The 12,058-nt window shown below is 49.5% G+C and overlaps 1 long non-coding RNA gene across 1 annotated transcript; it reads right to left on the reverse strand.

Annotated features, from left to right (window-relative positions):
- Positions 1–284: 284 nt before the first annotated feature.
- Tbx3os2 (T-box 3, opposite strand 2) lies at positions 285–6,415 on the reverse strand. Its single transcript, NR_040416.1, has 3 exons — positions 6,205–6,415; positions 3,421–3,594; positions 285–1,251 (listed from the first exon to the last, which is right to left on the reverse strand). It is a non-coding gene; the product is annotated as a T-box 3, opposite strand 2 (long non-coding RNA).
- Between the last annotated feature and the right edge of the window lie 5,643 nt (positions 6,416–12,058).

Raw genomic sequence — 12,058 nt, forward strand, 5'->3', positions numbered from 1 at the left:
TCCTCTCTAAATAATAATTAAGACCACCCCCACCCCTCCCAGCAACCTAAAATGAAATGTCACTCAAGTTAAAAGGCTGAAAACAAGTCCCTTGCTCCGGCGAAGGGAGCCACATTTGATTTGAAAATATTTTCCCTTTAATTTAGGGAGCAGAACGGGAGAAGAAAGGGGCCTGATTAGGTTTCCTAAAGAGGAACTTCATATACTTCAGTTTTAATGGGAGAAGATTTTTACCCTGTGTTCAAAGTCGGCTCCCCCCCCCCCCCAGGAATCCGACCGGAAATAAGAGCTAGGAGGGGTTTTCGCTTTTAATTCGTTTTTCCCTTTTCTGACATGGATCACAAAACAAAATAAATAAGGTCCGCTACACCCACGGAATCTAGCACAGGAAAAGGCCAAGCAGACTCCCTTATCCATGGACATTCAGGGCTGTGGGTAAGGCCCAGGAGTGGGCTCCACAGTGACCATGAGAGAGAGGCAAGGTGCTTTCGGAGTCCACATGGAACACCCAAGGCAAAAGGCACCGGGGAAGCTACCATCTCATTTCCCTAACCAGTCCCGAGTCAGTTAGGCAACCTATCTTTTTGAAGTTCAATTTATCTTTGAATCTTTCAAATATATACATATATCAATCAATCAATTAATCAATCAGTGAAGCCTCTGTCCTGTCCTGTCATTCTTCAGTCTCCCCACCCTCCAGGATCCTCTCGGGGGCGTGTGTGTGTGTGTGTGTGTGTGTGTGTGTGTGTGTGTTGTGTTGGAGAGGGGTTACAAGGGAAGGTACTCTAGAGTTAGCCCTTAGGACTTTCTTGCCCTGGGGGCCTTGACTCAAAGACCCAGCTGGAGCCCGCCAGGCGGCTGACTTGCCCCCAACCCCCATCCCGGAGCCCGCCAGCCGGGCCCAACGTCCCTGTCACCTCTTGAATGGAGAGTCATGAGGGGGGCCCCTCCTCTCCCCTCCTGTGTTTGGAAGAGGATCCAGCTCTAGACCTTGGAGGGGTGGGCAAGCCCCCCTTTTCTAGCCCAGGCACGTGGGGACCCGCACTGCTTCTCCCCAGCTGTCTAGGGAGGAGGAGAAAACAACGGGAGAGAGGGGACTGGAGAGTGCTTAAGGGGACATGGGGACGGGAAAGGCCGGTCCTCTTCGGGACCAAAACTCTTCTTCACAGTCCGCCCTGGGAAGGTGGTAGTTGGCTCATGGCCTCCGGCTGCGCGAGCTCCCAAATTGAGGAGAAAATAGCTCGGCTTAAACTGCGGAGAAAGCAGAAACCAAACCAAATCAAACCAAACTTGCTTGGCTTTCTCAGTCGGATTTTTCTTCCCTCTTTCCTCCTCCATCCCCCAAATTTGGGGACAGTGCCCAAACCTGTCCCCGGCCCCTCCTCAGACTCTCTTCTTTTCTTTCCTCTTTCCTTTTAATCTCCGCTGTATCTTATTTATATATAGTGCTGTTAATGTGTAACTCTTGTGGCGCTGATGGACCAGGGGTGACTCGCTCGCAATCTCTCTGAATTTCTGTACCTATTACTCACCTGGCGCCGGTCGCAATCTCGCCGCGGGCTTTATGGTGGTGGTGGCGGCGGCTGCGGAGGCCACTCGGGGCCGGCGCCTGGGTTGGTTGGTTTTTTTTTTTTTTTTTTTTTTTCCCCTTTCCTTTTTTTTTCTCCTTGGCTTCGAGTGCCACCTGTCTGTCTGACCCACGAATGCGCCCTGCCTAACTGCGGCTGGCTAGGCACCCCAGAGCCTTCTGGATTCTGGAACGTGAGGTCTTCACCTCTGCGCCCCTTTCTGGTCGCACCCCCCCCCCACGACCCCAGTCTGACATACCCTCTCCAAAGCCACCCCGCCCCGCCCCCACCTCACTACTGTCAGAAGAAGAGCCAAGTCTTCCATCTATCCCTATGTGGGCCTCAGACGAGATTTCCAAGGGATTTTTGGAAAGTCAAGGAGGGGGACTGTAGTTCCTTATTCTCTCCGTGTGGAAATATGGAGATACAGGAGGAGGTAACCAGGATGGAGGAGTAGCAGATAAAAGGAGACACCCGCACCCCTCCCACACACACACACACCAATCTGCCCACATAGTCTCAACTCAGACCAACTTCGCTTTGTCCAGATTTTTTGTTGTTGTACTATATAAACTCCAAGTTTGGGACTTTTCTTATTTTTCTCCCGGCCGCGTCTACAGGGACAAAGGAAGACCAGAGTTCTTGCAACCACCAGCCCCCCTTGCGACTCCCATCCCCGCAGTGCTGGGGGACCTGCAGGGCTGGAGTGCCTTGGAGATCCGTGGATATAAGGTCATGAATGCTGGTACCGGTTAGAACCCTCCGGGCGCCCGCCCACCAGCCCGCCAGTGGGGAAGATCGGCTCCAGGCTGCGCTGGCGTCTGAGACCGGACGGGAGGGGCTGAGGTCACCTTCGCTGGGCTTTAGAGCTGTGGGTAGAGGCGTCCGGGTTCTTCCTGACCTCCTGGCGCTAATTGCAGGGGCCGAAGGGCGTGCTTGGGCACAGGCAGGGGTCGTGACCCTGCAGTCAGCCCCCCTGCCCCCGGTCTAGGTTGTCCTGTAGTAACTAGCGAGGGGTGTACGGTGTGTAGGCTTGTACAGAGTCTCTCTCTGAACCTGAACTGTCCTAAGATCCACCTATGCATGGGTGAAAGTTTCGAAGTAGGTAGAGGCCTTTCAAAAAATTCCATTCGAGGAAAACCAGAGATCTGACCTTTCCCCTAAGCCAACAGACAGGCTCCTTGAGGCTCTATAAGACCGCTTGTAACCTTGCCGTCAGCACACTTTCTGCCTCGCCGGCTTCTAAACTTGGGCTCTTGGCAGCCAGCCAAGAAAATAGCTATGGGGGAGTATTTGTGTGCCCCCCCCCAGCGTTCCCCCAGGAGTGGCCTAATATTGTCTAGATGAAGCCATAGAAGTCGGTACCTACAAGGAGCGGTGGGATGCTGGTACTCCGAGCCCAGGGGCCCACAGGTGTTAGAAAGCCATGTGTGTGTTTGCGTGTTCTTGTGTGTGCTCCATCTGCGGACGTCCCTTCCAATTTGGATTTAGGAGTTTCATTTGCGAGACAGTTCCGGATGTAAAACGCACTCGGTTGTTTTATAATCAAGATGCGTATAATCAAGAAATATATGTTGCAGATGTGGGTGTTCAAAGCACACAGAATAACCACGATAGAAATTGATGGCGTTGCAAGGGGGGAACGCGTGCGCGCTCTGGCCTGGTGCACTTGGGGAAAGCACCCACGAAGTGACCTCAGTCACTCGCACGATTAACCCTGTAAAGGGCGTTCGATTTTCAGGCCCCGTGGTAGAAAGCGCCAGTACGCAGACGCAGGCAGATTAAAGTCGTTAACCTGAGCTCTGCTGGCGCCCCAGAACACAACCTTTCTTCCTAACTCAGGTGTCCCTACCTGCAGTCCCGGATACAGAGAAATTGTGGGTCGGCTTGGGGATCGGCTGCTTCCATTCTTCAGAGGTCAGGATTGTAATTTTGGTGTGAATCCCATGGTGCAATTGTCAAAGTAGGGCTTTGATTTGGAATCAGGACTTCTTTCTCTCCAGGTGAAGACTTGGAGGTTGAGGCCCTGTGGATGCCAGGTAGAAGGGATTAATTCGTCCTCAACCAAATACTAGAGTGGTTAGTCAAGCAGGCCCAAGGTTTATATCCTGGCTTCCTCTTTCTGGCAGATCAGGGACGAAGCTGAGTGTCCTAGGCTCCCAGGCTCAGATGCCCCTTGGGATCCCCAGAGTCTACAGTTGTTCTCTTTAGCCAGGAGCAAAGGCCTAGAGCTGGACAGACACAGACACAGGCTCTGCAGGTGGGGATTCTGGGAAGATCGTGTTTATACTTTGCTAGTTTGTTCTGTTCCTTTTCTAGAAACCTCTGCAAATGCAGGTTTTGGGTTTTTTTTTTGTTTTTGTTTTTGTTTTTCCTTTCAGGTCCTCTATTTGCATCGCATCGATGTGACTTTAATTGCAAGAGACAGAAAGGGAGTAAAAACCAGGGTTCTGCTGAGAAGCCAGAGATCTTAGACAGAGGACCAGCCCCTGGGCGATTGTAGGCCACACACATTCCCCCACCCCCACCCCCATAAGGTGCAGAGGACCCAAACTGAAGACTTGTCTCCCAGCTTTGGTCTAAGCCTCAGGAATAGGAGACAAAACCAGGGGGACCGGAAAGAATTCTTTAGAACAGGGTACCGACTGATGGTGCCATCTGGTTTTTCACATGCCCCTACCACCAGCTGCACCAGTGCTAGGATCCCAGGCAGCCCAGTATTGGCACTTTTAGAAATTCGATACCCCGGCACTTTGGTTTCCTGCTAATGACCTGGGCTCTGGTTTCGGATTGCTGAGTTGTCTGGTCCCCAGAGCGGTGGTTTGTCCTCCCCAGGACCCCAGAGCCAACCCTGGACTTGTATTCTTTCACACCAGCATTTTTCTTGGCCTCACCAAAGTCTCCAAGTGTCAAGGACACTATGGACACCAAACTGACCCTCGGGTAGACCTTCCTTCCTTCCGGTCACCTTTGTGGGGCTGTCATTCATTTATCTCAGTCCCCAGAACCAGCATCTTGTAGGATTTTTTTTTTTTAAATCTCTCTGTGCCTAGAAGAGGCATTCTTCACCCTGGCAGTAGCTCTAGCTATCTCCCAGTTCTCCCAATCTGGCAGAGAGCCTTGGGAAGAGCAGGTTTGGAAAGACAGTGCCATAACCAAACAACTCAGGAGCCACCACACAGGAAAAGCAACCCCTCTATCGGCCCAGCCCAGCCTGCTCTCCCCAAGGTCAGCTACTCTGAGCTCACTGGCTATTCTATAGGGCTATTTTTTGAGGAGCCCGTGAAAATTACACAGAAAATGTAGTTTACATGTGCACAGCCTTCTGAAAGGGCAGTAGAAGTTCAGATTCTCGGAGATGTGTGATCCTAACCAATGACCTACTCACACACTGCTCAGGGGACAATAACCAATGGGGTTTAGGAACATTTGGACTTAAGATTTAAGATGGTGCCTTCAGCCTGGGGCTTGCCTAGGTTAAATTTAACTTTAGCACACACACACCCCACTCCCCACTTCCCACTTCCCACTCGTAGCGCCTGGTCTTAGCCTGCTTATTTTAAATGGGAAGGCTGAAGGAAGTAGGTGTGTTCGGGCACTGTATAATTAGTTGATTAATCAGTTATATTAACTTATCAGCCGAATGATTATGAGCAGTCATTATCACCCTCAATGAGTTCTCTGTTAATTTCCTGTTGGGAGGGTCACCCTCTCTAGGCTATCCCAGGCAATAAAAAGCAACTACTTTTCATAAAACAAAATTACTTCTCACTAGAGGCCAGGGTGGAAGGTATAGGAAACTGTAGGGGAGGCCCTTTTGTGGGGAGATTTCTGGGGTCCCGGCTTGGGACTGGGTGGAGTGGGGGGGATGTGGCTTCAATGTTCACCATACTGTCAAGGTTAGCCAGGTTTCCTCTGCTCCATGCCCCCTCCAACCCTCTCAGGACATTCTAGTTTTCTGTTTGATGGTATCTTGTTTGATGACAGCCTTTTCTCCTGCATCCCACGTGGACCCCTCTCCCCACCAAATCTCAGTGCTCTTGCGTCAGACTCTTCCAAGTTCTGGGATCCCAAACTTTCTCCACTAAGACATACATGAGGGGTGGGGTGGGGTGGGGTTGGCTTTTGGGAAATACCTGTGTGGATGTTGGAGGAAGGCTACTCTGGGGCCTGGGGGAACACCTGTATAGAAGTCAGAGCAAAGATGAGAAAAAACAAAAACGCAGGAACACTTTCAGTGATATGTAATTGGCTCCCCCCCCCCCAAGCCAAGCCTGCACAGAGGACCTCGAATTAGGAAGAAGGTAGAGGCTAGCCTGGGTGTGTTTTCTACCTTTCTCCACTACTGTGTAATTTTTGACTTATCATAAAAAAAAAAAATCCATGACCATCTAAAGAAACGCTCAGGAAACAAAGGGGACATCTATGGTCCGTTTTTCTTTATTTCCTTCTGATTACTGGGGAGGAAGGCCTCTTCGCTACCCCACGAGTAAGCTCAGCCCGGCTGTATCCTGCTCAGCCCCAAGATTTGTTTCAAAAATACCATCCATGAAATCGGAAGCTGCCTGCTTGACTCAAGAGACTCCAGCCTGCCCACCAGACACCACCCATTTCTCAAGACAAATGCCACACCAACCTCTCTTCCACTCCGAGCCTGCCCCCAGGATTTTCTTGAAGGCAGGTCATAAAGTGTAGGTAGGTGTCTGCCTCTCCAGATGATGAGGATACAGGTCCTTTGCTCTGTCTTTAAACAGGACCACTTTGGAGATGACTGGAATGGGAGCGGCACCCTCCTGGCGCTTCTCGATTTCTTCAGGTTAAAACAGGACCGGGCAACCGACAACTGCACTCTACCTGAGCTGCTTCTGGGTTCTTCCCTTGGGAAAAAGCTATGAGCAGTTGCGGCCAGCGTGAGTCAGGCGCCCATGGCTTCGCTAAGCCGCTCCTTTGCTGCCATCTGCTGGTTGCACCGGAGAAGTTCACGGAGATTTTTCGAATGCAGAGAACAAGTCTCTTAAAAATAAGAAAGAGGGCTGGGGGTGGATGGTAGAGCTTGCCCCTAGATTCTATGCCAAGTTGCACAAAAATAAAGTAAGGGAAGGAGGGAAACATGGTACTGAGGCACAAAGATACGATGTAGAATAAAAACAACAGGACCTGTTTTTGTACCTTGCTACAATATTGCTTTGGTACCTTGATCAAGTTGTGTAACATCTCTTATGCCATGAGGTGAGTGTATAGTGCCGGCAGAGCAAGCTTGGCAGCTGAGTGTGAACCTCAGAAGACACGTTTTTAAAAGTCGGATGTGGAGGAATGTATCTGAGCTCACAGCACTCCTACGGGGAGATGGGGCGTGGGAGTGGAGGTCAGAACTGAAAGTCACAGTCTGGCCAGCCTGGGGTACTTCATAAGCTGCAAGGAGACTCAAACTCCCAGAATCTGTCCTCTGAGCTATATCCACATGCTTACACTCACATACATTGTATACATACTTGTTAATTAAATTATTCTATTAATTATTTTTATTATGATTAATTGATTTAGTTATTAATTTTGTCATTTAATTATTTTTATCGATTTATTAGATAATTAAAATACTCCAAGGACCAGCATGTAACTTGATGGCAGAGAATTTTTGGAGCTTGTGTGAGGATGAAGATGACGGTCTTGTAGGATGAATGATGCCCAGGTTGTACCTTTCTGCTCATTGTCTCTAAGCTGTCCTTGGACCACTGGGTTCCTGTGGATGTCTCTAAATGATTATCCTTGACTCCCTCTTTCACAATCCTCGTATCTGGAGCTCATCAAATTCACTGTCTGCTTCACCTCAAACTTACCAGTTATCCAATAGTGGGAATGATCCCAAAGTCCTGCTCGGAAGCACGTTTCAAAAAGTCCTATGATCATAGAACAGCATCATCTTCAGTGGCCTCCTCGGACAGGAGTGACCTGGCCTCTCCTTTCTCAACTGCACGCCACCCGACTCTTCAGAAGCAAGCTATTTCAAGGCCAAATTGTCACCTTCCTTCTCCCAGTGCTCCCTCAGCCTAGGTTTCAAACTTGGGCACTGGTGACAACTGGCTGGTTCTATGAGCTCAGGGATGTCCTGTCTATGAATTCAGGAAGGGGTAGTGCCATTTAGCTCTGGTATCTGCCCACTAGACAGACGCTTTGGGAGACAACCTAAGATGTCTTTGGATGCTGCCCTGAACCACGTTGACAGCATCAGCCCTGGTTAGGAGCCACTGCTTGAGTCCGAGTCCCTCAGGCACGCCCTCTTGAGGTCATCATTGGCACTTCATCCAGAATGCCTTTGCTGAACTTCAGGACTGGGCTGGGACTCCTGTCCAGTCCTGGTTCATGATGGGCCAGCCGGAAAAAAAAAAAAAAAAAAAAAAAAAAAGGTTTCCTGTAGGAGTGTTCAATATAAAAGATTACCCTCTGCATCCCGGTTTCTCCTTTTGCTTCAAACCATTTGTCTCTCTAGCACGCCTTGTTGTTCTCCCTGTGGGCACAAGGAGACACTGACAGGGTGGACAGGACATGACCTACAGGCTGACAGTACCCACCACTTGCTTTCACACTGATAAGGAAGGTTACATTTGGTTGATTGGTTAGTTGGTTCGAAGGCAAGGTCTCCCATAGTCTAGGCTGACCTCCGATTTGGTGATGATTTTGAACTCTATCCTTCTGCTTCCATGTCTCAAGTGCTAGATCATGGGCATTTGCTACCATACCCAGTTTACGTGGTGCTAGGGATGAGACCCAGAGCTTGTGCATGTGTGCTAGGGCAAGCACCTTGCTAACTGAGCCAAGTCCCCAGCCCTGCTTACAGTTTTTTTTTTTAAGATTTATTTATTTATGTATATGAGTACACTGTAGCTATACAGATGGTTGTGAGCCTTCATGTGGTTGTTGGGAATTGAATATAGGACCTCTGTTCACTCCGGTCAACCCTGCTCGCTCCAGACGACTCTGCTTGCCCAGTCCCTGCTCGCTTTGGGCCAAAGATTTATTTATTATTATAATAATGAATAAGTACATGGTAGCTGACTTCAGACACACCAGAAGAGGGCATCAGATCTAATTACGGTTGTTGTGAGCCATCATGTGGTTGCTGGGATTTGAATTCAGTACCTCTGGAAGAGCAGTCAGTGCTCTTACCTGCTGAGCCATCTCTCCAGCCCCTTGCTTACAGTTTTATTTTGATTTGGGGACAATAGATCAAGTTTCATTTTAGAGACTGCATCACTATACTGCCTAGCTCGCCTCAGAGCCTCGGGTCCTCATCCTAAGCACTAGGGTGATTGGTGCGGACCAGAACCCTCCACTTTACCTTCCAGATGCATGAGGGACGTTTGTTTTGTTTTGCCCTTTTAAAAAACAGGCTCTCTCTCTCTCTCTCTCTCTCTCTCTCTCTCTCTCTCTCTCTCTCTCTCTCCCGACTAGGTTGCCCTCAAACTCACAGAGATCCTTCTGCCCCTGCCTCCTGAACGCTGGGATTAAAGGCATGCACCACCACCCTTGGAATGGAAGGAAATTTTTTTCTCAATGAACAGTACACACATAGAACTACTCAGTCAAGTTCAAATGAAACCTGACCACGCTCACTCACTTGCACATTGTGTTCTGTTGAAAACAACCCAGCTAAAGGTTGATCAAGGAGGGTGGGAGATGGAACAAGAGTGATCCATTTAGCTTGAAGCTGGGAGACAAAGGCTAAAGCTCCCTGGGATGTTTCTGTGTGTGTGTGAGTGCACACATGCATGTGCATTATGTGCGTGTATGCATGTGTCTGTGTGCATGCCTGTGTGTGTATGTGTGTGTGCATGTGTATGTGTGTCTGTGTATGCATGTGCGTGAGCATGTATGTGTGTCTGTGTATGCATGTGTGCATGTGTGTGCACATGGGTGCATGTTTGTATGCATGTGCCCATGTGTGCATGTGTATGTGTGTCTGTGTATATGTGTGTGCATGCGTATGCATGTGTGCATTGTGCATGTGTATGTGTATCTGTGTATGCATGTGTGTGCATGTGTGCATTTGTATGTGTGTGTGTGTATACATGTACACGTATACACTTATTTTCAGGCTGTGTGGAGGAGACAGGGGATGTTTATTCCTTTCTGAAGCTAATACTTCATCCTATACAAAGTCAGGGCACACCAAGAGCTGTCCTTGACTTCTTCACCTCTCTTTTCCCTCTCCACCCCTGTCTCTTCCTTTCTTTTCTTTCTTTTATTCCCATTCTTTCTTGTCTTGTTTCCCTCCCCTCCCTCCCCTTCCCTCCCCTCCCTCCCCTTCCCTCCCCCCACACCTCTGATCACCTTTCTCCTCAGTTTCTCTTTTCCCCTTTTCTCCCCCACCCCCATTTCCAAGTGACCCCCCCCCCCCACTTTTGAGGACCAGCCCAGGAAACTGAGGCTGGAAGACTCTCCGTGAACCAGGCAAGCTTTCCCACCCAAACAAGACCTCACCACAAGTCCCCCCTCCCCCCAAGACTGCCTCTCTGTCCCCCTCTGCCCCCAGCCCCCTCTCGACTTTGGCCTCAATGAGAACCTCATTATTTATCATTTTGAAGCTCCAGGATTTTCAGAGCCCAAATCCAAGCTTAAAATGGAGGCAATTACCCAGATAATTTAGGTAAACCTCGGGGCTGTGTCTGGAGTAATTGTTCCCACTCCCACTTCTCATTGTGTGGCTGAAGAGGCCAATTCGGTCCTGACAGCCCCTGTTTGTTTTGTCCCCACGGAACAAGGCCCTTCGGCAAAGGAGAGAAGGGCAGGGACAAAGCCCCAGGGGCAGAGAGACCACCGCTCCAGCCAGCCAATTTGTGTTGCAGGTCATTAACCTTTGTGCTTCCACAAACCCTGTCCAGCCGGGGGTTTGCTCAGCCCCTCGTGTTCTTCCAAAACCACCACTCGCTCAACATGCAAAAATATCAAGGCGACAATGGACGCGTGTGTATTCAGAGATAAAACTAAGCAGAATTGTAAGATGGGAATCTGACAAAGCCTTTCGTGACAACCCACCCCACTGCAAAGAGTAAAATTTGGGGGCTCTAATTTTTGTTTGGTTTGGTTTTGCCTTGTTTAAGCCAGAGTCTCCCTATGTAACCCAGCCTAGCCTAGAACTCTCTAATTCTCCCTCTGCTTCCCCGGAGCTGGAATTATATAAATAACTATGCTGCGCCACCTGCCTTGGAGTCAGATATTGGTGTCTTTAACTCCCCAGTTTGCTTTTGATTTATGTGGCCCTAGAAAGCGATTAAACTCTCTAGAGTCTTCAGTTCTCTCCTCTTAAAACAAGACCGCTCAAGTTGGGGTGTAGCTCAGGGGCAGAGAACTCTCCTGGCCTGAACAAGGCCCTGGGTTTGATCTACAACACTGGAGGGGGAAAAAAAAACCAATAAAACTATCTTTGCTTTATAGGGTCATAGGGAGATGACATGGATAGAGCCCAGAGCCCTGGGGCTGATACTCAGGGAGCTTGACGGAAGCTGTTATTATTGTAGTTGTGGGCCTGCGTCTCTATCTGCTTAATATGGTCTCATGCACACACAGAAACAGTCGGGCCTCCACCCCCAGACCTCTTGCCCTTTACTTCATGTCTTTCCTGGTCAGCATGCTGTGGGGAAACAGGAAGCATGCCCCCTTGCCCCGAAAGACAACAGAACAATGGTCAGTCAAGGGATTCAGTTTTATAGACCTCGCTCAAAAGCAAACAGGCTGGTATCTGATGGCATCAAGTGGATCCGGGAGCCCTAAAGTGCACAGGATTCATCTCCCTGTTTTTGTTTATTTGTGACTGCCACTCCTAGTTGGCAAACTCACTCATGGCAGAGATGATAAGGTCATGGAAGGGTGGGAGGGTTAGGCTAGGCTAACCTAGGCCAGATGGCTCAGTATTCTGGGGGTGTGGGGGGTTAAAGGCCCCCTCAGCCAGCAAGAACACAGAGCACAAATCTAAAGAGACACCAGCTCTCAGATAGGTGCAGGGTCACAACCATTCCATGCATACAGACCCTCTGTCTAACATGGCCATTCAAAAGCTGGCCATGGGATTCCAGTACTCAGGATGTGGAGTCAGGAAGAACAGGAGTTCAAGGCCTTGGCTAGATATCAAGTTCAAGGTTAGCCTTGGTCTTAGAAGAGAAGAGGAGAGGGAAGCAGAAGGGGTCTTGGGGGTGTTTCATCTTAGATTCACCAGGAGAGGCTTCAAGCCTTCCTACGTGGGCTCCCCACAGATCAGTTGAATCAGAGTTGGGGAGCGGGTGGGGACTGCAGGCACTGGGCATTATAATTATTTTTGATCTCTACAAGCAAGTACTGTACTAGTTCAATGATCTGCCTTGGGATCCTGTAACCCACAGGAGAAGCCAGCTGCAGGAGGACCCTACGTGTATAATCCCAGCATTCCCCGGAGGAAATGGGAGGCAGAGATGGGAGAGAGAGTCACTTGGAAGATCTTAGGCGAGCTAGCCTTGGGT

The sequence above is a fragment of the Mus musculus genome, chromosome 5 (assembly GCF_000001635.26).
Source record: "Mus musculus strain C57BL/6J chromosome 5, GRCm38.p6 C57BL/6J".
Classification (NCBI taxonomy): Eukaryota; Metazoa; Chordata; class Mammalia; order Rodentia; family Muridae; genus Mus; species Mus musculus.